General features: G+C 43.0%; 1 long non-coding RNA gene across 1 annotated transcript; it reads left to right on the forward strand.

The window, feature by feature from the left end:
- The first annotated feature begins 6,213 nt into the window (after positions 1–6,213).
- LOC116667135 lies at positions 6,214–23,124 on the forward strand. The gene is made up of 3 exons (XR_004323902.1): positions 6,214–6,224; positions 14,259–14,263; positions 23,044–23,124. It is a non-coding gene; the product is annotated as an uncharacterized LOC116667135 (long non-coding RNA).
- The last annotated feature ends 4,240 nt before the right edge of the window (positions 23,125–27,364 follow it).

Below are 27,364 nucleotides of genomic sequence, written 5' to 3' on the forward strand. Positions count from 1 at the left end.
ACCTCAAATACAAAGGCCCAGAAACTTGAGAGTTAAGGGAGGTAAATTCTCAGTGATGGGATTATAGATTATTTTTTAAAAAAGAAAGAAAAAGGAAAGAAAAGAAATAACATAAACACAAGCAAACAAGTTCATCCAAGAAATTCATGCATAGAGGATATGTCTTGAATTTATTACAGGTGTAGTCTAACCTCCTGTAGTTTTTATTTTATTTATTTATTTTTGCTTCAAGAAGTCTGTAGTTTTTAAGTTTTTTAAATTTCTTAATTTTTAAATTTTTTTGTAGTTTTTAAATGAATCTATAAAATCATAGTGTCTCAGAGCTGGAAATGAAAATAGAAATCATGTAACTCCATCCCTTCATTTTGTGGATCAGAAGCAAGCACCAAAATCCTCTGTGATTTTCCTAAGATAACAAAAGGAGTTAGCTTGTGACAGAGCTGGGGCTAGGACCCAAACTTGATAATAATGGAAATGAAGAACAGTGACCCTGAGTTTCTGAAAGACTAATCATTGAGGAGACCATGGCCATTACAATCTACTTGCAGGGCTGATATATTTTTAGAAGCATTTTCATCAACAAAGGTTGAAATCAAAATGATTGCCTTTCTGAGTTTATTAAAGATGATGGGTTAAAGACGGTCATAAATTCTTTCCAGATCCTCCACTGAGAAGCTGAGTCTACACCCTCTCCCTGTGATGCTAGTGTGGCCCCATAACTGATTTCAGTGACACAGGACGCTTCCGAGGCTGGGTCTCAAGTAATCTATGGCTGCTGAGTTCACAGGCTCCAGGAGAACCAAAGCCCTCTGATTGACAGCCCCAGCCAAGCTCCCAGCTTATAGCCACACCCACTGCCCGTCCCTCGGGTTAGTTGTTGGAGTGCTCAGCCCAGACTGGAGAATCATGAGAAAATAAATTGTTGTTTTAAACCATTACATTTTTGGGTGGCTTGCTTTAGAGCAGAAAATGTTCACTCAAGCATTAAGTTTAAAGAGGCTTCACAGAAATTAACAACTTCATCAACTTAGTGAAAAAAAACTCCAATATTTTAAGCAGAGGAGAAAACGGCGATGAATTATTTCCCCAAATCCTTAGAAATAAATGACAGAGGGATCTATTTGATTAAGAGTGGTCAGGGTAGGACTCTCTAAGATGGGGACGTTGGAGCAGATGTCTGAGGGAAGGAGAGGATCAAGTAGGTGAAGTCAGAAAATGCAAAGGCAGTGAGACAGGTGAGGGCTTGGTAAAGCTGAGTGGAGCTCCCCTTTGCCCGTGCCACCCTGAGTTCAGATGGTGATGCAGAAGTAGATCAAGGTTTCTCTTCTCTGTCAGACCACTTATTTATCCATGCATGCATACCTTCAACAGTTATTTATCAAATACCTGCAATGAGCCAGCTATAGTGTCAGGGGCTGAGATATACATGGTAACCAATCAGAGAAGAGGGTTAGGATTAAGGTTAGGGTCCAGGTGTCCGGAGAAGAAAAAACTGAAAGTAAATAAGTAAACAAATAAATGGACAAGATACTATTGGGTAGGTAAGTGCTATGAAGAAAACCAAAAAGGATGAAATGACAAGACGTGACCAGAAGGAGATTTAGTTGTCGAACCCAGGGAAGCGCTCTCCAAGAAAATGACATTTGTAGGAGACCAAAATGATACAAAGGTTACAGCCATGCAGATATCTGAAAAAGAGTATTCCAGGCAGAGGGAACAACAAATGCAAATGTCTAAATCCAGGAATGAATTTCACATTGTCAAAAAACAGAGAGAAGGTCAGAGTGACTGAGGAAAAATAAAGCGGGAGAGTGGTATCAGATGAAGTCAGAGATAGACAGGAGCCAACTTCACGTAGGAGCTTGTTAGCCTTGACAAGCCTGGATTTGACTTTGAGTGCAATGGAAAGTCATTGAAGGTTTTAAGAATAAGAGCTTCTCAATCTGATTTGTGTCCTTTGAACATCACACTGGCTGCCATGGGGGAGAGGGAGGCCAAGTGAAAAATGATGGTAGCTTAAAAGCGGTATCAGCAGGAATGGCAGGAAGTACATATGTTTGGAATGTGTTTTGGACACGGAATCATTCAGACTTGCCAATGGGCTAAAAGTGAGGGTTGAAGGAAACAGAGAAATCAAGAATGACCCCTAAATCTTGGCTTGAACAACTGAGGTGATGAGGGTTCCATGGGTTGAGATGGAGACCACTGTCCTGAGAGTAGGACTGGTGGCAGGAAATCAAGTGTTCTGTTTTGGTCACGTTAAAATTGAGAACTCATTAGCTACAGACACGGAAATGTCAAGAAGCAAGGGGATTTTTGAGTCTGAAAGTCTGAAAATGGAAAGACACAACTGGAGGAATAGGAATCATTGGTCATATGGATGGTATTCAAAGTCTTTACAGAGAGTGAGAATTCCTAAAGAGAGATCATAAAAGGAAAAGAGAATGAAGCCTAAAATCCAGCCCTGGGTTACTCCAACATTAAGGGCTTGAGCAGAGGACAGCCAGCAAAGAATGAAAAGGATCAGTCAGTGACATAGAAGAAAACCCAGATGCAGAGTGTGGTGTCATGGAAGCCAGGAGGAAATATTCTTCCAAGGAGGGAATGACTGAGTGTGTTGAATAATTTTAAGAGCTCAAATAGTTTATCTTCCCATTGTTCAGACTGAAAGCCTGACTGTTCCTTCTCTCACTCTCTGTATCCCGAAGGCAAATCTGACTATTTTCCACCACTTCCAAGGCACCTCCTCACGTGGATTCTGAAGCAGCCTCTTAATTGGTCTCTTGGCTTCTGCCTTTGCTCCCTGTGTTGGTTATCTACTGCTGCATAGCAGATTATCCCCAAAGTTAGACGCTTAAAATAAGCATTCATTCTCTCACAGTGTCTGTGGATCAGGAACCCAGGAGAGGCTTAGCTGGGTGGTTCTGGCTCAGCGCCTCCATTGAGGTGACATCAAGATCCTCTGAAGGCTTGAGTGGAGGAGCCGCTTCCAAGATGGCTCATTGGCGTGGCTGTCCATGCAGGACCTCAGCTCCTCTCTGGTTCCTGGAAGGAGGTCTCCGTTCCTCACCACCTGGGCTCTCCATAGGCTGCTCAAATGTCCTCCTCACATTACAGCTGGCTACCCCAGAGCAAGAGAGAGAGAGAGAGAGAGAGAGAGAGAAAGAGAGAGAGAGAGAGAGTGCAAGGAGGAGGCTGCATTGCTCCTCGTGTTTAATCTCCAAAGTCACACCACTTCCACCACTGCTGTTTTTGAGAAGTGAGTCACTGAATGCAGTTCACACTCAAGGGTAGGAAATTAGGTTCTGCCCTTTGAAAAGAGGAGCATTAAAGCATTTGTGGGTACATGTTTTAAAACCATCACACTCCCCTATAAGCTATTCTAGGTACGGAAGCTAGAGGGATCATTTATAACTATTCTCTACCCAGTGATCTAGACGAGCAAAAGACAAATTCTAGCGGTGAACCTCAGAGTCCTCCATGCCCCTGCAACCTCTCTGCCCTCACCTCCTACCCCTCTCCGCATTGTTCTCTCCACTCTAGCCCCTCCAGCCTCCTTACTGCTCCTGCTACCTCCTCGGGGCCTTTGCACTTGCTGTTCCTCTGTCTGGAATGCAGATCCTCCCAGATATCCAAATGGCTCTTTATCTCACTTTCCTTAGGTTTTTACTCAAATGTCACCTTCTCGGTGAAATCATCCCTGACCACCCTACTTCAGTCGCCGCTCTCGCACTTCACTTGCACTCCCTAACTCCTTCTCCGCTGTATTTTCCTCCACTGCACTAATCCCATCTGTCACCCCACGTATTTTACTTATTTCTTTTGTGTCTCTCTCCCCACTAACTTGCCAGCTCCATGTAGGCAGGGATATGTGTCTGCTCTGTTCACTGCTATCAACCTAGTGTCTGGAACAGTGTCTGGCATGAAGGAGGCACTCAATAAATATGTCCTGAACGTTGGAAACCAGAGGTAGAAAACACCTAAGGAATCATGCTTCCAAAATGAGAATATGCTCTGGTTCTCAGAAGTTTGTCTCAAAGGGAAAATCACTAAAAACTACAAGCTCTTTCTCCTATCTGGGATGGGGTAACCATGTTCTCATGGGTACCAAGCACCTACCTGTCTTTCCTGCATCTTCTGCCAGGGCAAGTTGACAAAGTTGTGCCCTGATAATGCAGGAGGCAAAAATACATGCCAAAACCACATGGGGGCTGCCCAGGAGGAACTCAAGAAGGCAAAGGGCTACATGGTAATAAAGATATCTGTCTTGCAGAGTAGAGTAAGTCCATGTCAGAGTTTTATTTTGGCTCTTGGACAAGTTTAGTCTCTCTCATGTTCTTGCCATCTTGAATGCACGTCTTGTTTACACAGAACTAAAAACAGACTTCACAGTGACTTCCAGCCAGGCTCATCTCTTTCTCTAAGAGCCTTTTCTGCAAACAAAAGTAAACTCCTCGCAAGGCCAGGAACATGCCTGCCTCCTACAAGCATTTCCCACAGAAAGTCTGAGCACAGCAGGTAGATTGTGTCAGCCTGCCAGCGAGGTGCTCTAAGCCAGCGAGAAAGATTGCCCAAAGGCAGCAACAGTGTCTTCCTTCTCTGGGGAGGCTTCAGAATGTGGTGAAATGAGCAGGAACTCTCCAAGGAGGTGATGGCGGGCAGTGGGGAAGAGGGGACTAGGGCAGTTGCAGGTGAGGTAGGACAAGGAACGACATTTAATCCTGATGCCTGAAGGATGCCAGCCATGGAGATGAAGGCTGTATCTACGCACTTATCTTATGCCTCCACCTCCTCTTGGACCCATTGGCCGAGAGCAGTACTGTTCAATGGAGCTTTCTGTGATGTTGGAAATGTGCTATGTCTGCATTATCCAATATGGTAGTCACTAATCACGTGTTGCTGTTGAACAATTGAAATGTAGCTAGTGTGACTGAATTTTTAATTTAATTTAAATAGCCACATATGGCTAGCATCTACTATATTGAACAGTGCAAATCTAGAGCAGAAGAAGGCCTTCAGAGTCAAACAAACCTGGGTTTGAATCCTGGCTCTGCTCTCCACTAGCTGTGTGACCTTGGACAAGTCACTCAATCTCCAGAAGCTCCTGTTTTCCCAATATATAAAACAGCACTAGTGAGACTTCCTTCATCAGATTGTTGTGAGGATGAAATAAGCTATTGCATGAAAAGCACTTGACACGTGGCTGCTCCATATATGGTTAGCCTTCTGGTGCAATTTGAATTAAATGTTGATTAAACTTCTTTCTCATGATGAGATTTTCTTTAATTAAAAAAATTCTTCCAAACTCAGCTCCACCAGTATGTAGACCAGTGATTCTGAACCAGGGGTAATTTTGTTCCTTCCAGGACATTTGGCAACGTCTGGAGATATTTTGGATTGCTACAAGTGGGAAATACTACCGGAACCAAATGGATAGACACCAAGGATTTTCTTAAACATTTTGAAGTGCCTTAGACAGCTTCCCCCACCCACCCTTAACAATTAATTGTCTGCTCAAAATAGCAACAGTGCCAAGACTAAGAAACTCTGATGTGGATGCACCCTAAGAATGAGCTCACTGAAATATAAAGCCATTTCCAGATCTCACCTCATTATTCCCTAAAGCCTTCTCTCTACTCCAAACTCTTCCCCTACCCTTCACCAACTATCCTCCAAATTTTTTCTTTTATTGAAAGCCCCATAAACATGGCAAATTCTCAAAGGAATATATACAGAGTCATGTTCACGGAGGCAAATTTCACTTCAACGAATAAGGTCACAGTCAAGACCTGCCCCACCATCACATTTACTGATCTCTCTGCCTGGAGCACTCCCCACCCACCGCCCTCCCAGATGTCTTCATGGCTTGCTTCATCACTCCCTAATGTTGGAATGTTCGTGAACCTCATCTGTTCGACTGTAATTTCCCGCAGAGGCCTTCCCTGGTCATCCTTTCAAAAACAGCCTGGCCCTGTCATTCTCTAGCCCCTGCTTTATTTGTTTCTCAGAGCACCTGACGTCACACTCCATGCTTACGTGCTTAGAGTGGCAGGTGCTCAGAGCAAGGATTTGGGTCTTCAAAATTGTATCCCCAGGGCCCAGAGCTGTGCCCGACACATAGTTACTGCTTAGAAAATGTTTGTGGAATAAATGGAAAAAGTTCCTAGCCAGGTATAAGGACATCCATATTTCAAGTAATATTCAGTGCAATGACTTCCTCAAGTGTAGAAGAGTATTTAAGTCTCTGGGAGGTCTGAATAATAGGACCTGAACTTCGGCAGAAAGTAACATGAAAGAGACAGAGACAGAGAGAATGGAGCCAGGTCTAAGGCTTTGCAGCACTGATTCTGGTTCTGACCCTTACGCTCACATGTGAGTGTGTGTGTGTGTGTAAATGCGGGGAAGAGAGGGAAGGAGATTTTTGAAAAAGTCAGATTTTAGGCTTGTTTACATATAGCTACCAGTTATTGAGCATCTTGCTTCCTGGCAATACGCTTTGAGTTTCAGCAAACTGTCTTATTTAATTCAATCCTCTTCACAGCCTCTTATGGTAGGAACTGTCACCCCATTTTATACATGAGGTCAAGGCCTCATGAAGCAAAGCAACTTGTTCCAAGACACACAGCTAGCAAGTTGTGGGACAGGAGTCACAACCCTGTGACTCTAAATCCTGTCCTAAATATCTCATCATTGTGCAAACACCAGCTCCAGCATGTAGCTGAACTGGGGGGAAATTTGCAAAAGACAAGGAACCATCCCCACTGCAGCAAAATGGGTTTTTTGCTTTTTGTTCCCTTTTTTTGTTTGTTTTGTTTTGAAGTACAAAATGTTCTCTGACAATTAATTCTTCTAGCCATCCCAATTTTACAGAATCATACAAAGAAACTTGGACAATTTAATCAAAATTGGCTTTTAAATAGTACAATGTACTTTTTTAATTAATCATTTTACAGACTGCTTCCAATGTTGGAGAAACTCTCCAAATAAACGGGATCTCCTCCTAGTCGGGAACTGCTCCCTGGAAGGAGAGACCATCTTATTCCCTTTGGGCTCCCCTGGGTAGCCCAAGCCCTGACACAAAGCAGGAGCTCAGCCAGCAGCCGGCTCATGATCCCGAGGGAAATGTTTGCTCAGTGCACCACGAAGCTTGGTGCTGGCTTTCTCCACTCTCCCCACCCTTCCATCTTTCAGAGACTGAGGCTGCTGGTCACCCGCCTCTCAGTACCACTGTCCTCCCAGAGGCTTGGTTCAAATTGAGCTGCTCTTCAAAACGCAGCTGCCTCTGCTGGGTCGCCACTGTTGCCACCATTTCCTGCTGGTGGTGAGTGATTTAAGCTTCCCTGAGGCCTTGTTTGACCATTTCTTCAGCCCTACCTCTTCCTGCCGTGATCTCCCAATAGCACTGACTGAGGAAAAGTTGAGTAAAATCTAACCTCTCTTTTTACTACCAAGGCAAAGATTGGTCAATATGCAAAATCTCTGCAGAGCTCCTTTGGTTAGGTACATTTCGGGGAGTCCCAACTTGAACTTCTTTTGCCAGAAATTATAATTTGCATAGACCTCACAGCTGTCCTTTTGACCCTTTGGTATAACTTCAATGCTATTTCAAGGTCCCTTAATTAGTCGCAATTATTGGACTGATTGCATGATTTTCCACCCACATAAGGATTCTTAGTATCTCTAACTCTCATCTGGAAATCAAAGCATGTCTACTTTCTACCTAGAAATTATATTCATATTATTCCTTGTATTGTGAAGGTACTTTGTACTTTTCAAAACTGTTTTCCTTTTTATTTTTTTATTCATTTTATTTGAGGGGAAATGTAATTAGGTTTTTATTTATTTATCTTTAATAGAAGTACTGGGGATTGAACCCAGGACCTTGTGCATGCTAGGCATGCACTCTGCCACTGAGTTATACCCTCCTTCCTCAAAATTGTTTTCTTATGCTGATCTCAATAATAAGGCAGACAAAGACTGTAAGCTTCCCAAGGGCAGGGAGCACCTATGTCTTATTCATCACAGAGTAGGTACTTCAAATATGTTTGCTGAATGAGTGATTCATCCTGGAGTAGAAGCCAGAAGTCTTAGTTCTAACGTGCTGGCTTAGGCTATAAACAAGAAATAGATTGCAAGCCACATACTATTTAAAACTTTCTAGTAGCCACATTTTTTTAAGTTAAAAAAAGAAATGTAAATAAATTTTAATAATATTTTAGTTAAATTAATATTTCCCAAATATTAGCTTCCTCTCATATAATCAATAGAAAAATTATTACTAAGATATTTACATCCTTCATACAAGTCTTTGTAATTCAGGGTCTGTTTTATAGAACAACACATCTCAATTTAGATTAACCACACTTTTAAAAAATAGACTTTATAGAGCAGTTTTAGGTTCATAGCAAAATCAAGTAGAAGTTCTGAAGATTTCTCATATAACTCTTGGTCCCCCACCCACAGCCTCCCCTACTTTCATCATCCCACACCAGAGAGGTACATTTGCTAGAATCGATAAACCTACAATGACATGTCATTACCATCCAAAGTCCAGAGTTTCCACTGGGGTTCACTCTTGGTGTTGTACATTCTATGGGATTTTGACAAATACATAGTGACATGTATCCACCATGACGGTCTCATACAGAGTAGTTTCACAACCTTCAAAATCCTCTGTGCTCTGCCTATTCATCCCTGCCTCCTTGCTAACCCCTAGAAACCACTGATCTATTTACTATCTCCATAGTTTTGCCTTTTCCAGAATATATGGTTGGAATCATACAGTATGGAACCTTTTCAGATTGGCTTTTTCACTTAGTAATATGCATTTAAGTTTCTTCCACGTCTTTTCATATCTTAGTAGCTCATTTCTTTTTAGCCCTGAATAATATTTCATTGTTTGGACATACCACACTTTATCCATTCACCTAATTAAGGGCATCTTGGTTGCTTCCATGTTTGAGCAATTATGAATAAAGCTGCTATAAATGTTTGTACAGATTTTTTGGGTGCAAGCTTTCAACTCATTTGGGTGAATACCAAGAAGCACAATTGTAAGAAACTAACAAAACTGTATTCCTAAAGTATCTGTGCTATTGTTTTTCATTCCCACCAGCAATGAATGAGAGCTCCTGTTGCTCTACATCCTCATCAGAATTTGGTGTCGTCAGTGTTTTGAATTTTAACCATTTTAAAGGCATGTAGTTGTATCTCATTGCTGTTTTAATTTGCAGTTACCTAATGACATATGATGTTAAACAACTTTTCATATGCTTATTTGTCTTCTGTATATCTTCTCTGGTGATGTGTCTGATCATGTCTTTTGCTCATTTTTTAATTGGGTTGTTTGTTTTATTATTGTTGAGTTTTAAGAGTTCTCTGTATATTTTGAATAACAGTCCTTTTTCCAGATATGCCTCTTGTGGAGAAGGATACAGCTCAGTGGTAGAGCGCATGCTTAGCATGCATGAGGTCCTGGGTTCAATCTCCAGTACCTCCACTGGGAAAAAAAAAATCCTGTAAAATACACAGATAGGCCTTTTGCAAATATTTTCTCCTGGTCTGTGGCTTGTCTTCTCATTTTCTTGATGGACTAGCCACATTTCCAGGACTCACTAGCATTCAATAATAATAGTACTCAATACTCCAAGTAGCTACTGGACTGTATTGGACAGCACAGCTTTCAGTAGATTACCCTAGTGATGGGATGCAGTCACTTAATCTGAGATGGGACATCCAAGAGGAAACAGAAAGTTGGAGCTCAGAAGAGAGGTTCAGGCAGAATTTACAGACTTGAGAGCGATCAGCAATTCTACCCAGCCGATGTGTGTGAGAGTATGAGACCACTCAAGGAGAGAGTATTTTTGACTGTGAAGAGAATTAATTTCTGAATAAACCATCTAGCAAACATCTTCACTTGGGATGATGGGGAATAGTCTCACATTCAGAATATCCTCAACTCAATTCATTATTTCCCCCCTACCCCAAATCTTCTTACTCACTTACAAACTTTCACAGGCTGGAAATCCAGAAGTCATCCTCAACTCTTCCCTCAGCCTCCTGTACCTCTCTATGGCCAACTCCTCCCGCTGATTCTATATCCTAAATTGTTCTTGCATCTGCCCCCTTTTGTCATCCCCATTTCATCATCTCTCACCTGGACCACTGCCATAGTTCCCTAACTGGCCTCTCTGTCTCCAGTCAGGCCTCGCTCCAATATACTCTGCACACTGATGTAACAGTGATCATTTAAAAGGTAAATCTGATCATGTCACTCCTGACTTAAATCCTTCAATGATTCCCCATTACATTCATAATAAAGTCTAACTTCAACAAGGCAGACAAGGCTTTCATGCTTACTCTCCAGCTGTGTGCACGTGCACCTGGGCTCCAACAACAGCAGTGCTTACCAAGTCCCCAGTTGTTCTCTCTCACCCTCTTGTTGTTCTCACCTCTTTGCCTTTGTACATGTGCTCTGCATTGAATGTCTGTGACCCCCTCAAATTCTTATGCTGAAGCCCTACTCCTCAATGTCATAATATTTGGAGGTGAGACCTTTGGGAGGGGATTAGACTTGGATGCGGCATGAGGGTAGAGGACCCAGGATGGGATTAGTGCCATTATAAGAAGACGTAAAGACCGGAGATATCTCTCTCTCTCCACCATGTGAGGATGTAACAAGAAGGTGGCCATGTGCAAACCAGGAAGACGCTGAGTCTGCTGGCAGCTTCATCTTGGGCTTCCCAGCCTCCAGAACCACGAGAAATAAATGTTTGCTGTTTAGGCTATCCGGTCTACGACGTTTGTTATGGCAGCCCAAATTGACTAAAACGTGTTTCCCTCTGCCTTCGCTCCACACCCCCTCTCTCTACCCTCCTTCCCTACCTGGGTAACAGCCTTTTCCTTTAAGACTCAGCACAGTGTCTCCTGTTGCAAGTGTCTGTCTCTGTTTTCCTGTTCTAAGCTAGGCATGCCGCCTCTCCTCTCTCACATCACTGTGTACATGCCTTCCATATTATTGGTAAGTGCTGTATAGCCATCTGTCTTGCCACCTAGATGGTGAACTCCCTGAGGTCATCTCTGTATCCTCAGAACTTTGCCCAGTGTTTGGTAGAAAGTACCTGATACATTTTAGGAAATAAAGAGCAGCAGAAGTGCCAGCCCAGTACCCTGAGAAGGATTAGGCAAGGCTATCTCATAATCTTACCCACAGAATGTCTTCAGGGTTAAACTGTTGGGGGGAAGGAGGAAGTAGCCCAAGAAGTATTGGAGGAAAGAAATATTCAAGGCTAAGTGGTAATGGTTAGAATTCTTTATGGCTTTATTATGACTTAATGACCATATTAGAAAGATCATAGTTAAGGAATTAACATCCACCATCAAACAAACCCTGTAGAATTCCTTGCTCATTCCTGTGTACATTTCCACATCCTGTTGTCCCTTCATCTGCCTTTCCAGAATGGACTCCCACAGACTTCTAGTGGGTCTTCTGCCTCGCTTGGTCAACCTCGGATTTTGATGTAGGGCAGGCCTTCATTGAACTCTTGAGTCCGCAATAAATTCCCTCCCTGAGGTGTCAGAGATAGAATGTCTTATTTTGGTGGGAGCCTAGAGAATTCTCTAGAATCAAGGGAAGTCTTCCTGTGGAGAATTTCTCTCATCCACCCTGGGCAGCAGGGTAAGAGAATCAAAACAAATATTTTGGACTGACTGAGTAGAGATCTGGCTTTCAGCCAGCATCAGAGGAAATTCAAGAAGGAAATTATGGGGTTGAAATGAGCAGACAGGAATCTCTCTGATGTGGTTGCATGTCACACAGGACTTCCTGGTTGTCACCAGGTAATGACCTCTGCCCAGGGAAGCCTTCCTCTCTCTGCAGCTTCCTGACACCCACCTCCCTCCCGCATGGCCTTACCAGTATCAGCAATGGTTCCTGGGTTCACTGTCTGCTGCTCTCCAGGAAAGGAATCTTGCTCTATTTGGAGGGGAAGCAAAGTATTGAGAACTTGGGCACTGGCGTCAGACAGAACTGAGTTTGAATCCTGGTTCTGCCAGTTACTAACTAGGATCTTAGGCAAAATATTTGAGCTTCGTGCACCTCAGTTTCCTCGTGTAAGTTTCCCAAGGCTATAGTAACACATCACCACAAACTTGGTGGCTTCAAATAACAAACATTCAGTCTCTCACAATTCTGGAGGGTAGAAGCTGGAAATCAGTGTCCGTGGACTAAAATCAAGGTGTCGGCAGGGCTGCACTCCCTCTGGAGGCTCCACGGGAGAATTTTCTTGCCTCTTCCAGCTTCCGGTGGCTGCGGGCATTCCTTGTCCTGTTGACTTGTGATCACATCACTCCAGTCTCTGCCATGGCGGTCACACTGTCTTCTGTGCATATCAGATCTCCCTCCACCTCATCACATGAATAATACCTGAGGACAAATATGATGGCACGTGGGGCCCAACCAATAATCCAGGATAATCTCCCATCTCAATATCTTTAACTTAATCACAACTGCAAAGACCCTTCTCCGTACATTCCTCAACTGTTGAAATGTGAATGCTAATTGTTTTTGTTTGATTTCCCCTCCTAGAAATCAAGACGAGACCAAGGACTTAGGCAAGTAGTATTTTGGGGAAAGAGATCTCAGGGAACAAGACGGGGAACCAGGAAGAGTGAAACAGGCAGGGGGGATAATCAGTGTAAGCACACACAGTATTGAGCTGGCCCCTGCGGCGGCTGGGGCTCCATCCTGCTGGGACCCTCTGAGGAACTGTGTAGACCTCAGAACTGTCCTCTTGACAGAAGAGGGAGCACTTACCCACCATCACCTATCTCCCACTAACTCCCTCACACGCCCATCTCTGAGCTCCCATTAGAATGGCTGAGCAGTTCCAAACCGGGAGTTCTTGGTGGCAGCAGAGAAACCCCAGGGCAGAAAGTGAGAGGCAAGCAGTGAAGCTGAAACAAGGTACTGCTGGGTTATACCTGTAGGAAACTGGTTGTCATGGCAACAGCTGGGCCAAAAAGATGAGTCAAGAAGATACGAGCTGAGACATACAATGGTCCTGTATATTTTAGGTTGTTAGAAGGATTAAACACAGCAACGCATGTATCTAACACATAAACACAAAAAAACCACTAGCAACTTTTCTGGTTGCTGTTATTACTAATATCTGTTCTTACATCACTTGCCTACCATGGTGCCTACCTAGCACATGGGCAACTCTCAATAAATCTTTGCTGGCTGGCTATATGGATAGAAGGAAGGGAGGAAAGGAGGGAGGGAGGAAGGAAGAGAGGGAGGAAGGAAGGGAGGAAGAGAGGAAGGAAGGAAGGAAGGACAAACATACCAATTCATGCCTTGAAAAAATACTTTTATATTTTCTCAGAAGAAAAAAAACATAAGTTTCTCTCTGATTAATAAATCAAGTAGTCTGATGTAGGTGGTTTTGAGGCACCAAGTGAATATGAAAAAACACGGGGCTAGCACCCAAGATTAATGCTCTTTTACCCTAACTTGTTAATTTTTTTTTCTTTCACTACAACCAAAGTTAAAAGAGACTTCTTCAATTCACTTAGAGTTTTCATTGCCCTGGGCAGTTTTGAGATTCAGATCTCAGCTATTTGACTCTGGCTTGAGTAAATTAGAGCCCTCATGATGTATTGTGCTGGAAGGGACTTAACCTTCAATGTGTAGTGAAATATTCTCTCAAGACCCATGTGAACGCTATGCTTGCCTTAATTCTGAGATATAGGATTACAGGTGAGCAAGTTTCCAACAGTCTTTTGGAAGAGAATATACACTTCCTTATGTCACCATCATCATCCTAAACAAACTCTTCGTGCTTCACTGGATGCTTACTGGGAAGCACCCCCTGTATTAGATGCTAAGAATAAAAGATTCACATTCCTGCCCTCCAAGAATCTATATTCTATTTAGGGAGATAGTCTAGTTACATAAAAATAAATAATGTTGCTAGGCAATTTATCATGAAAGCTTATTGAATACTCCTGACAAAACTAAAGTTTAGGGCTGCGGGAAGTACTCACAAGTTAATATAGCTCATCAGAACCTCCAGAAGGAAACAGAACAAGCTTGGGCTTTGAAGGGAGTTTGGGACCTGGATACTTTGGAAGGGGGCAGGGGGAGGTGATTCCAGACAAGAGGAGCCATGTTAGATAAGAGTTTATGACTTCTTAGGGGAACTCAGAGCAGGAACTTTTAGGCAGGTGAGCCTGCAAACAGTGGGGGAAAGGGTAAGTACAGGTGCTCTCCCATTCCTCACAGCTCCAGGGAGAAACGCTGCTCCCCAGAGCCACTGGCCCTGCTCCTGTGGAGCTAAGAGTCTAGTGATGTAGACAATTGCTAATTAAATAATCATCCCAATAAATGCAAAATCACAAGTGTGATGAATGCAGAGAGTTTCAAGATGTATAATACAGGGATTACCTAGTCAGAGAGGTCAGGGGAGACGTGAGGAAGGGACCCTTGAGCTGAGATCTGAAGGGCAGCAGGATGAGTTAGCATCAACCGAGTGAAAACACACAGCAGGGTCATCCCAGACAGAGGGAACAGCCTGTACAATGATCTTGTGCTGGAAGAGCCTGCTGTTCATTGGAGGAACAAAGAGCAGGCCAGTGAGACTGGGGCAGAGACACCAAGGGGAGCAGAGAGCAGGATGAGGTTGGAGAGGCAGACGTGGCCTTGAGGTCCATAACCTGGATTTTGGCCTTTAGCCTAAGAGTGATAGGAAGCCATCGGAGACCCAAGTAATGTTGTTCCTGTAGAGCAACAGTGTTGGCCAGCAGACTGGAGTGGAGTTAGTACAAGTTTTGCTAGTGTTATCAAGCTCATGTATCGGGCTTCGTGATAGTGCAATACAAAGGTTTTTCCAAATGACTTAGGCACTAACACTTCGGTGCTGTAACAGAGACCCAGAGTAACAGTGACTTCAGTTTATGACCTTCTCTAGAGTGAGCATGATGGCTCCACAAGTCAGGGATCAGGTCCCTTCTGTTAAGTTTTTCTCATCCCCATGGTCCAAGATGGCCCATCACCACCATGTTGGCACACCAGCCAGCAGGGAAGGAGAAAACTGGGCATAGAAGGAGATGATCGTGCTTTTTCAGGGCATAACCTAGAAATTGCACACCCTATTTCAGGCCACATCCCATGGACCAAATTTACTTTCTTGGCTTCTCCTAGCTACAAGGGAAGCTGGGAAACCTGGTTTATCTCCTAAGTACCCTGCACCTGTAGCTAAAAATTTTACCACTTCTCCCATGGAGGGGAGAATGAATATTGGTGGAAAGTTGGCAGTCTCTGCCACAGGGGCCTTAACTACCTAGGACCAGACCAACAAATGCAGATATATATTCATTCAACGAGCATCTACTGTATGCCATGCACTGTGCCGGGGGGCAGAGGTTATAAAGATGAATGAGATACACTAGCTCCCTCAGGTAGCTTACAGTCTAGGGCAGTGGAATGCAAATTCAGCTTCAGGTCAGAGTCACTGGGGAGGCACTAAACCTCTCAGCCCTCAGGTCTCACCTCTTCCCAATTAAATCAGAATCTCTGAGGATGAAGCCCAATTGTTGATGTGTCTTAAAACTCCTCAGTGGTAGAGCGCATGGCTAGCATGCATGAGGTCCGGGGTTGAATTCCCCAGCACTTCCACTAAAAAATAAATAAATAAATAAACTGAATTACCTCCCCACCCCACCCCCCAAAAAAAGAAAGGAATAAACTTTAAAAAAAAAAAAAAACCTTCCCAGGGCCTTCCAATGTGCTCCTGCCAAGGTTGAGAAATACTAGTTTAGTGGAAGAAAGAGATGGCTTAGCAGTTAGCTCCAACACAAGGCGTTAGGTGCTTTAAAAGAGAAAGTTACAAACCTCTGTGGGAACACGGGGGATCTTGCAGCTCCTTAAATAGACGAGGGTCATCAGAACTGCACAAAGGAGGTGACACGTGAGCAGAGTCCTAGCAGAACAGTTTGCCTGGGAAGCGCAGTTGGGAGGGCAGTCCAGGGAGAGCAAGGCGTATGGACAAAAGGCAAGGATCCAGGAGCCATGTTTGGGATTCTAAAATCAGTAGAGATCTCGTCCCTAAATGATTCTAGGCTCTAACACATGCAGCCATAGATTAGGGTTCTGCTCGTAGGACCTGAAAGCAACTTCCGGTCTGCAAGTGACTATATATTTAACATTTTGTACTTGTTTTCCTCCTACTGCCTATAAACCCTTGGCCGTGTCGGTTCCTGGAGGTACCTTGAGTGGGGATGACAAGGTGGAATGTGTTTTGAAGGGCACTGCACAGCAAGGGCACTAACCAAATGGAATGAATGCCAAGGAGATCCGCGGCTGCGTCCAGCTTTAAACATTTGGTTGCTGAAACATGGAAGAGTGGGGTGGGGAGTCCTAAGGTTTGGGCTGGGAAGGCCAGGTTAGCAGAGATGCACTCTAAGGGCACAGATATTTTAGCAAAGGATATGACTGTGCAGTTGCACATGGCATTATGTGAGCCCTGGGCAAGGTGCCCCACAGAGCATCAGAAAGCCAGTTGTATGCAGGACGTGTGACGCTGAAGGGAATGGGGCCGCCAGAAGAGAGGAGATACGGCAAAGAGCAGGGGTGGCAAGATGGAACACTGAGGCATTAGTGGAATGGGGGGAGGAATCCAGAAGAACGCATGTAGGGCAAGAGGAATGGAAGAAAGAAAGACACTGAGGAAGTCAGGGAGCAAGATGGAGGCTTAGGAAAGGCTGGAACCTGAATCTCCTGGCGTCAAATCATTTGAAGATGTTTCTCTGCAGCCCCTTCTGTCCTTTGCAGTCTTCGACCCAGGCTGAGGTTTTGCAAAATGACAAGAACCAGATTTCCGGTATGACCAGAGATTTCTAGCTCAATCCCTGATTATTCAGAGGGGAGAGAGGCAAAGCAAGGAATGTGCCAAACACGGCTGTCACCCATGAATGCTCACAGCTGGCCCAGGAGAGGAAGGTCCAGGAAAGAGCTCCTTATGTCAGGCTTGGCTGTGGCCCCTGATCCAAAATGAGAAGTGGACAAAAGGAGGCCATTGTGCATCCAATCAACTCTCAATTATCCAGGGGCAGAGTCTCCACTCTGTGGGTCCCCCCTGCTCCCTTTGAGTTCCCTCCAGCTGTCTGCCCTTTGACCGTTTTCCTGCCCATCAGAGCCACAGTCAGAGGGCGGGCAGGTGGAGGAAGGGCGAGGAAGTAAAATTCAGATCAGTCATGTTATAGCTGTTCCTCAGACGCTCTTGCTAAAGGGGAGGAATCATTGGTTAAACCAACATTCAGTTTATTTGGGGTTTTAATTTATCAAGGCTCTGTCTCATCCTTCATTAGCATGGATAATTGGTAATTGGTTAAGTGATATTTATTCAATCTGTGGCGCCTCTGCTATTGTATCTGCCTTGTTTCATTTAAAAAATCGTCTGCATTAGTAAAAGCTATATTGAAATGATTTTCTTAATGCACTTAGAGCTCAGCTATTTTAGCATAAAACCTACATCTGCATTCCCTTTTGAGGGAGGGGGAGAGTTTGGAAGTGGTTGGAGTAACCACAGATATGGGGGGGGGGTTCACATCCATTGGAAAATTTGAGTAAATGCTTGAAAGTTACATGTAATCAAATATAAGCAATCCAAATCTGAAACAGGTTTGTGTGGGTGTTTTAAAAACTCTCCCCCGAGGTTTTTATATGGTCAATGTGAAGGCAGAGAGTAGATTTCTGATTCCTCTCCTATTCTGCTCCCTCACTTTGGACATCTGAGTTTACTCACCTGCCTAAAACAAAGGTGACTCTTTTCCTTACTGGAGTTTTCAAAGTTGAACTAACTTATGTCTGTACAGAGAAAAATCATTAAGTTTGGAGGCACCATTCAGGTTTACAGTAGCACTTAAAATGAAATCTTATAACTTAGGAGAATTAGGGGCAGGGTATGTGACCCAATTTCATTACTAGAGCAGAATTTACAGTCAACAATTAGAAACAAAATTTCCACTGTGGGTTTTATTATGGATATTCCATAATCATTTTGAATTGTTCAGAGTCATATGTGTTTTTAAAGGAGTAGGACCAGCTGCCATTATCCACAAAAGAGCTAGGCTGTGATGTGGACAGATTACGTACTCAAGCTTCAGGTTTGGGGTAGAGTAGCCTGGGTGTGAACAGGGCTGAGGAGCTGCTTAAGAACACAAATCTGCCATCCAAGGGGCAGGGTGGTTTCTTGTAGGGGCCTTCATCTGCTCCAAGAAGCTCCGTGCTTGACACCTAACTTTGCCACTCACTTGCCAGCTGTTAATAACCATCCCTAAGCCCCAGTTTCATCACCTAACAAAGGGGAGCGATAGTGGCTCCTATCTCCCAGTATTGGGGGAAGGATTAAATGCATGAGAGTGGTTGGCATGTTGCCTGCCACATAATAAGTGCTTAATAAACACTGGAGAAGACTTGCATTTATAGCAGAGTCTAGGTACCATGAAAATCATCAGGAGTTGTGAAAAGAAAGCACATGAGAAGTCTCCAAAAAAGCTGTGAAAAGGATCACAATCTCGTAAAACAATCTCCTCCAAGATAATGTACCTACTTATCCATCCATTGTTTAATAAATACAGTTAGATCACGAGCCTACCAGATGCATGGCTTTATTTTTACCTTCAAGCAGAGCCATGTCCTGGGTTAAGCCTGCGTGGAAAAGAATGTGCACTTTATAGACAGATTTTGAGGGGGTCCTTGAAATGGTTTGTTGAAACCTTAAAATATTCCCATTTCTCTGCTAGAGCAGCCTGCTAGATATAGCCAATAATGCAGACCCATCTGGTAAGTGGTCTGAAGAGACGTTTGCCTGGTCTCTCACAATGTATGGAACCATTGCCTCCTGTTTGGGCATTTCAGAAAATATTTGGATTGCTTTAGATGTCTTACCATGCTAATTAAATAAAATATGACTAATTAAATGTCATAAAGCATGATGTAAACTTGTTAATGTCAGGAGAGATCTTTACAAACAACTATCAAGATGGGCAAATTTGTCACATGTCAACGTTTTTAGTTAATTTTCAGTGGTAAATAAGCAAATTTTATTTAAGAAATGCGAAAACTGTCTGGCGATGTAATTAGGGCCCCCTATATTTTGTGCCTGATTAGACTGTGGCTTATATGGGGGGCTGGAGAGTCTCTTCTGAATAGTTAACTACCCATTTTTTCAATTAAACATAATGTTATGTTAACATCCTTAAAGAGGTAAATGATGGCACAGTAAATCCAATTAGAATACATACTTACAACTGGATTCTCTTGCAATTTTCAAAAAGCTGATTGCATTTTACATCTTGCCTGCTATTGTCAGAGCAGCTCTAGCATAAGTTGCTGCACCCCCGCCTGGTGCCTGTGTCTTTCCGTGGTGACCTTTGCTGGAAGAGCTGCTGCAGACATCACAAACTCTCACATCAATTTGCCACAATTGGATGTGGCATCTTGCAGCTAATTTGATTTGGGAAGAAATGCACCTGGCTCTGTTTTTTCCCTGTAGAATGTGGAGGGGGTTCTGAGTCCTCGCAGATGCCATCTACCCGAGGAGCCCATGTGTTTTTCAAGGTCTAAGCAGTTTGTCTTCATCTCCCCAAATACAGCCCGTTACAAAAGGAAAGGAGCCGAATTATTCAATGCAAAAATAAATTCGACTGGAGTCAGGGAGGAAGGAGAAACAACGGGAACTGGAAAATACAGCTGTTGACATAACTTCCAGACTTCTTTCCTTAAAAGAAAAGCGAACCCTTTTTATTGGACTATTTAACTCTATGTTAGTTACTTCCCTGTTTCTATCACATCAATTAAACACAATTCCCCCCATATCAGAATTCTAAAGAAAAGCCAACCTGTCGCGTTCGTGCTATTTGAAAGACCTACAAACATAACACATGCCAGGATAGTTGTATAGGGTTGTTTTAAAATTTCAAACTGATCTGAGGTTGTGGAAAATAGATAAAATGGTAATGTGCTTAATCTATTATTGATGCATTTAAATAGATCAAAGGGCTGCTTGTTGAAGGAAAAATACAAGTCCCAGGCCTTTTATTCAGTGACCTACATTTTATCTCAATTATACTCCAGAGATTGAAAAATAAAGTAATCATCAACAACACAACAGAACCTACCTTGTAGACAGGATTCACACTGTATAGGTGAGGACGCTCTGGAGGTAAGGGGGAGAAAAATGCTTCCTGAGTATTTGCACATGAGGTTTAATTTGTATGGGGGGAGAGGGTAGTTTCCTGGAAAGGTAAATAAATTTTAATTGTATAGCACCCCAAGGGCAGCTCACACCTTGTCTACGTCCTATTGCTGTAAGAATACATATCCTGTAGCTCATGTGAAGTAAAATGCAGGGGTGGGGGGCATTCTTTGGAAAAATACTTCTGTTATTTTTAAAAATGAGTCTACAGCGGGGACACTGGGTTGAAGGTTGAATTGAGGCAGTTTTACACATAACTCCAGCTTTAAGGGTTTAATTCCACACAATATATGCTTGCTTGAAGTAAAGCCGGGTGGGAATTTGAACGATTTTTGTCAGGGAAAGGAAGGGGATTGTCGAAAACTCTAAGAAGCAAGAGGGCAAGGACCATTCTGATGTTGCTGCTCACACCCATCCCCGGTGCCAAGTCTGTAGCTGACTTTCAACCAATATTTATTAAATGAGTGCCTGAAGCTTCCTTGTGCATAGAGAGACCTAACCTAAGTATATCTGGTAATAGCAGCCTGATCTGTCAAGAGATTTATGTGCCTTGTGGATTGTCTGGAAAATTTTAAGTTAAAGACAGAGAGCGTATGATTATTGTTACCACAATTCCCTCGTATACTTTTGTGTCTGCTTCCTAGGCATCTGAAAGAGAGGAGGCTTTACAGGAACATTCATACTTGCAGAGATAAAGGACAACTCATTTCAGGCTGGTGAGAGTGAGAGATGATGTCATTTCCAACCAAAGATAGAAGCAGGGAAGAACTCAGAGCCCAGGAGCAGGAAGCAAAATCAAAACAAGTTTCCAGAACTCTCTGAATCCCACAATTACCATCACCCCAGGTCTTTTTTGTGCAGCTTCCTTCTTTTCTCTGAACTTGTGTGAATTTGCAGATCATGAAACAGCTCCATTTTCAAAAACAGGAAGATACTCTGACACAGGCATCATCATTTTGCGTAATTTTCCATTTGGGTTTATTGGAGCCTCAATTCGTTACCATGAGACCCAGTGACCTGAAGAAGGAAATCTTCCGAGAGATTGTTCTAACTCTTCAGGGCCTACCACAGAGGAGGGACTCAATAAACATTTGAAAAGATAAAGAATCGATGAATTAATGCCTGAGTACAGAAACTAACAGTTATGGGTCAGGAGAGGTTGACTGCAGATAACTGATATTCAACAAGCAAAATTATGATGGTTTAACCAAGAAAATGTTGATTTCACTCTCACATTAAAGAATTCTGGAGTCACACCATTTGAGGCTGATACAGATAGCAGTTCTCTGCCATCTTCAGAGATGTGGGCTCCTGTCTCTCTGAAGCTATTCGCAGAGTGTGAGTGGTGACTTCATGGTTGCTGGGGCTGCTACCATCACACCCAAATTAAAGTCTAGAAGATAGGAAGGCAGAAGGAAGAAAAGGGAGGCCCTGTGAGCCGGGGCAGCTAGGAAGCGCTTGCCATCTACAATGTAGTCATAAAGCTACACCAAGCTGCAAGAGAGACTTTGAAATGTGGTCTTTCGTCCACGTCTGGAATTCAAATTCTAGCTCTAAGGAATTCAAGATCTATTATCACCATGATAATAAAGAGACAGAGGGATTAAGTGACTTGCCCAGGATCACACAACCAATGTGTGGCAGAGCCAGGATTAAACCTAGGCAATATGACTCTTAATCTACTAATCGAAAGTTGCCAAATAAAGACAGAGCAGGTTAACATAAAGCTAGAGACCAGATTCTTAGATTTTCATTAAAAAGCAACATCGTAATAAAAATACGGGGTAAAGACTCCCATCCTCTCCTTACTCTCCGTGTTGTGTTGAAGTTTTCTTAAAGGTCCTAAAATGATATTTTTTGCATCATCTTTTCATTTGCGTTAGATGATTCAAAGGAATAGACATTAGGAAAACTGAAAATACACTTTTTGGATGAAATAACTCAAAATAAATTTTATTTTCCTCCTGATTTTAGCCACACACTTAGCAATCTCAAAGCTAAATATTTAGAATCTTGAAAACATCATGTGAAAGAAACCAGAAACAAAAGAACATATTTCGTATGAATGTCTACATGAATTGTCTAGAATAGATACATCTACAGAGAGAGAAAGTAGGGCTGGTCATGGGAGAAAGGAATGAGGGTTGACTGGTACTGGGGATGAGATTTCTTTTTGGGGTGAGGAATACATTCTAAAAGTAAGCTGTAGTGATGGTTGAGCAACTCTGTGAATGTATTTTTTTAAAAAGCCTTTAAATCGTCTACTTTAAATGGCCATGTTTTATGTATATGAATTATATCTCAATAAAAGTTTTCTTAGGAAAACAAATGCTAAATACTTAATGGTCAATTCAAAGTTCTAAGGATACACATGCTAACAGCTCTGTAGCTGCGTCGGCTGCAATTTCTCTTGATTTCATTCACACCCTCTCTTCAGGCAAACTGGTGGACCCACTGTTCCTGAATATGATTTCAGGGTGGTGGGGTTTTTTTTTTTCAGTTTATTCTTCTGTTGACTTTTCCTGCATCCTGAATGCCTTCCTGCTGCTCTCTGCCCGCCCTTCAAGGCCGGCTCAAATCCTACCACAAAACTCTTCACCCACAAACTTGCTCCTCCTTCAGTTCCTCACATCACTAAAATCACCATCAACCAGTTAGTTAATTCCCTGTTCTCTCCCCTCCCCTTACCGCCTGCACAAAGCCTTATTAATTTAAACCTCAGATGTGACTCGAATCTGTTCCCCTCTCTTCATCTTAACTGCCATCACCTCCCCTAGGCTGCCAGCAATAAACTTTCTAAACTGGTCTCCTCACTTACATTCTTGCTCTTTGGGCTCTTTATTAATCTATTGTTTCTCACTTTCTAAATTTTAATTTGGGTTGCTTCATTTCTGCTTTGTAGTGACTACAAACTACATCTGGTACTGGTAGGTTCTACCAATAGGGAGCACTAAAGGGAGACTCAAAGGCAGAAGATGGGGTGAAGTGAATCAAAGGCTCAGACAAGTGGACATACTGCACAAGATTATTGCAAGAATAACCTCACAAAGTTATTCTTATCCTACCAACAGATTATGTTCCACAAGGAGACCCAGAGGAAACACCTTTGCCAAAGCAATAACCAACGCAGCAGTGAACAGAAAGCCAACATTATTAAGGTGGCTGATCTCTATAGCAGAGATCAGCAAGCTTTTTCCAAAAAAACGATCTGAGAATAAATATTTCAGTCTTTGCAAACCATATGATCTCTTCCACAACCACTCAACTCTGCTATTGAGGCACAAAAGCAGCCACAGACAATATGGAAACCAACGAGCATGGCTGTGTGGTCCAATAAAACTTTATTTACACAACAAGCGATAGGTTGGACTTGGCTCATGGGTGGTAGTTTGCCAGTCTCTGATTTATAGGTTAGTGCTGTTGGTAGATATAATGTGGTTCCTGAACGGAGCTGGATAGCATTGGAGGGTGATAGAATCTTAAAATAATAGAAGTCAGGCAGTGGCACTTAAAAATCAGAAGCAAAGTGAGTGTAATTATTATAATGAGCAGCAAGGCTAGGTCGTTAGCCAGGCAGGCCTGACCTACAGAAAGTATGGAGATGGTTAATAGAATACAGTATATCTAAGGGCAAGGAAGATGGGTAACCCACAAGGGCTTTGCTCAATTTATACAATCAAAAGAAATCAAAGATGGATAATCAGGATATTAATGGCAACTCTCCTAATATACAGTCATGATCCCCTGCCCGATTTTGAACCCGAGCCAGCTGTCAGATCCAGAATCCACTGCCTAAAGAAGACATAGGTCCCATGAGAAAGGGACAAGTGCAACAAAATGGCAAGTGAATACAATAATGATTCCTTCAGTCCTTACCCAAAAGGACGTATGGCCATTTACTCATGCACCCATATACTGGGGAAAGATAGAAATCTAGCTTTTTGAAGACTGTTAGATTTGGGTCCACGTTTTGTGGACTATAGCTGGGGACCTGAAACATTGTTGTGGCTGCCTTGTGAGACTCAGGGCATATGGGAGCCAAGTAAGTTAGGCCTAGATCTCCATACAGTGAGTCTGCTGAGACCAGAGACTCATCTGATGGTCATTTCTCTGTTCCCCAAAGGTATATTTACAATGGACATACTTGGTAGACGGCAGAGTTCTGCATGGGTTACTTAGCCAATGGTCTAAGAGCCAACGTAGTGGGGAAGGACACAAGGAATCTGTGAGACAGGCTCGCCCAGCCAAGGTAAAGCAAATAACAAAAACAAGTCCACATCCCAGCAAGAATGGCAGAGATTGGTGCCACCTTAAGTCCTACCAGTCCGATCCCTACAAAAACCAGTTGGATCCTGGCAGATGACAGTGGGCAGCTTCAAACTCAGCCAAGCAGTAGGTCCAGTTACAGCTGTTGTGCCAGAAGTGCTATCATTGCTGGAGCAGCTTCACGAATACACTCTCTTCCATGCATAGAAGGAAGGAGGCTCCAAACCTGTTTGCATTCACATGGAGTGAACAATGTATATTTTTATAAACTTGCCTCGGGCTAGGTTAACTCTCCTGCACTATGTCACAATATATTCCAAAGGGATCTGGACCATCTTCACACTCCACAAAGCATCAGATTGATCCACAGTATCAATGACATCATGTTCATCAGACTGGATAAGCAGGAAATAACAAATATGCTGGAGATTTTACTCCAGAGAGTGGAAGATAAACCTTATGAAGATTCAGAAGTCTAACACGTTAATACACTTTATAAGTGTCCTGTAATCTACGACATACAGAGAAATCCTCTTCAAAATATGCCTCTTGCACCGCCATCTTTAGGAAGAAAGCCCCATGCCTTTGGAGGTTCTGGAAGAAGCATATTCTACACTTTTGAATATTACCCCAATTAATATACCAAGTGACATGCAGGACTGCTGGCTTTGATAGAGCCCAAAGCAGGACAGGGCTCTGAAGTAGGCCCAGGCCAGGGTGTCCTTTGAACAACATAACCTGACAGACCATATGCTAGTGGCATCTTGTCTTGAGAGACAATTCTCCACTGGCCTTTTGCATTTCTGCATGTCTTGTGATTGAGGCACTGTCTGCCCTTTGTTCTGGACTACCATTTCAAGGATGTTTGTCTGGAAATAGCCTTGGAAGATACAGTGTCTTCCTCCAGAACTTAGGCTAAGTTTTCTTATAGCCACGGAAGATAGAGATAGTACCTCCTTCTGGAGCAAAGAGCAGGCATACTTACTGCTCATTATAAAGGATATGGGTTCCCTAAACTCAGGGTCCCTCTACGGTAATGCAGTCCACTGAGGGTGCAGGTGTGATGTGACTCTTCTTGTATCACCGTATGGGAATTGGGGCTCAGGGAACCAGTGTTAAATGCTGATACTCTGGCTATGACTATAGCTGTGAGTGACACACTGCTCTTCATCTCTGACCAAGGAGACTCATGTCTTCCACCAGCATCCTTGGAACTGTGGCAGGCTAACTTGCTAGCTTGCAAGTAGGATAAAAATCTTAGATCCTTCATAGTTCTTGACACTGTGATGGGAAAAGAAGCTGTGTACAGTTTATGGCAAACCCCAATGGAAGAGTCATAACATACGACCCATAGGGTTTAACCCCTATGCTAAGGAATTGACTCACAATTGTGGGGCTGTCAAGTTTGAAATCTGTAGGGCAGGCTGGAGATTCAGGTGAGAGTTGAGATTTCAGTCTTGAGGTCGAATTGCCAACAGACTAGAAACTCAGGCAGGGTTTTTATGTTGCAGTCTTAAGGAGAATTCCTTCTCCTTCAAGAAACCTCTGTCAGGGGAGGGTATAGCTCAAAGTGGTAGAGCACATGCTTAGCATGCATGAGGTTTCAGGTTCAATCCCCAATACCTCCTCTAGAAAAAAAAGTAAATAAACAAATAAACTTAATTACCTCCCCCCCCCCACCCCCACAAAAATAAAAAAGAAAGAAAAAGAAACCTCTGTCTTTGCTCTTAAAGTCTTCAACTGATAGTATGAGATGCAGTCATATTATTGAGGGTAATCTGTTTTACTGAAAGTCTACTGATGTAAATGTTACTCACACCTAGAAAAAAACACCTTCCTTCATAGCAACATTTAGCCTGGCGTTTGACCAAACAAATGGGCACCACAGCCTGTCCAAGTTGACACATAAAATTGTCACACCATCCAAGCTCTAAAGCTCCCCATGGGAATGGGTGAGGCCTCTGTTGTCACTGCTTCTTAGTCCAACTTCTCCCTCTGCCCCATCTTACTTCCCTGTCTCTCTCTCTCTCAGATTGTTCCTGAGAGCACCCTCCAATAAACCTCCTGCACATACAACTCCTTCTGAGAGTCTGTTTTCTCGGAATCCTGCCATAAGACAGAGATGCTGTAATAAACAAAACATGCTACTCAGAATTACTACCAAGTCTAAGTTACCAACTAACTCCCAAAGGTTTTGTTGTTGCTTTATGAAATATTTGAAATCACACAGTCTGTTGTCTTTGAGAGAAACGAGCCATTTGACTCCAAGAACAAAGCAACTGATCGATTAAACAGAAAGCAAATGGTGTTTTTTAAAAAAAAAAAAAACAACCCTCAAAAAAAGTCTCTCTTACTTGTTTTTTTCTTTGCTTTTATGTCTAAGCAGGAACTGCACAGAATTTCAGAGCTGCAAGCTGTCGGTCTGTTACCCTTACCCAGGCACATGTTTGGGGAGTGCGTGCCCACAGACATTCAGCAGATGGTCTGGGGCTGGACATCTGGAAGTCTCATCAGATTAGGGGGCACAAATTTGTGATAATAGATTTAATTCAGTTTTTGCTTAACATTTTTTGGCTGGTTTTAAAGACCCTGGGGTCAGTATGTAACTTGGCAAGGGTTTTATAAAAATTGTTCCGAATTTACCATCAATGGGCCGATCTTACACAATATTTTGTTTGTGCAACTCAGACCAGCTGGGTGAAAGCTAATGAAAGGAATGCAATTATAGGGGGGTGGAAGGGACATGTAAGCCTTGTTAATGCATTAGTCATTCTCTGTGCACCCCTGACCACCCTACACGTGCTGCTGAGAATGAGTGCAGGATAACCTTGGGTGAGCAT

The sequence above is a fragment of the Camelus ferus genome, chromosome 2 (assembly GCF_009834535.1).
Source record: "Camelus ferus isolate YT-003-E chromosome 2, BCGSAC_Cfer_1.0, whole genome shotgun sequence".
Taxonomy (NCBI): Eukaryota; Metazoa; Chordata; class Mammalia; order Artiodactyla; family Camelidae; genus Camelus; species Camelus ferus.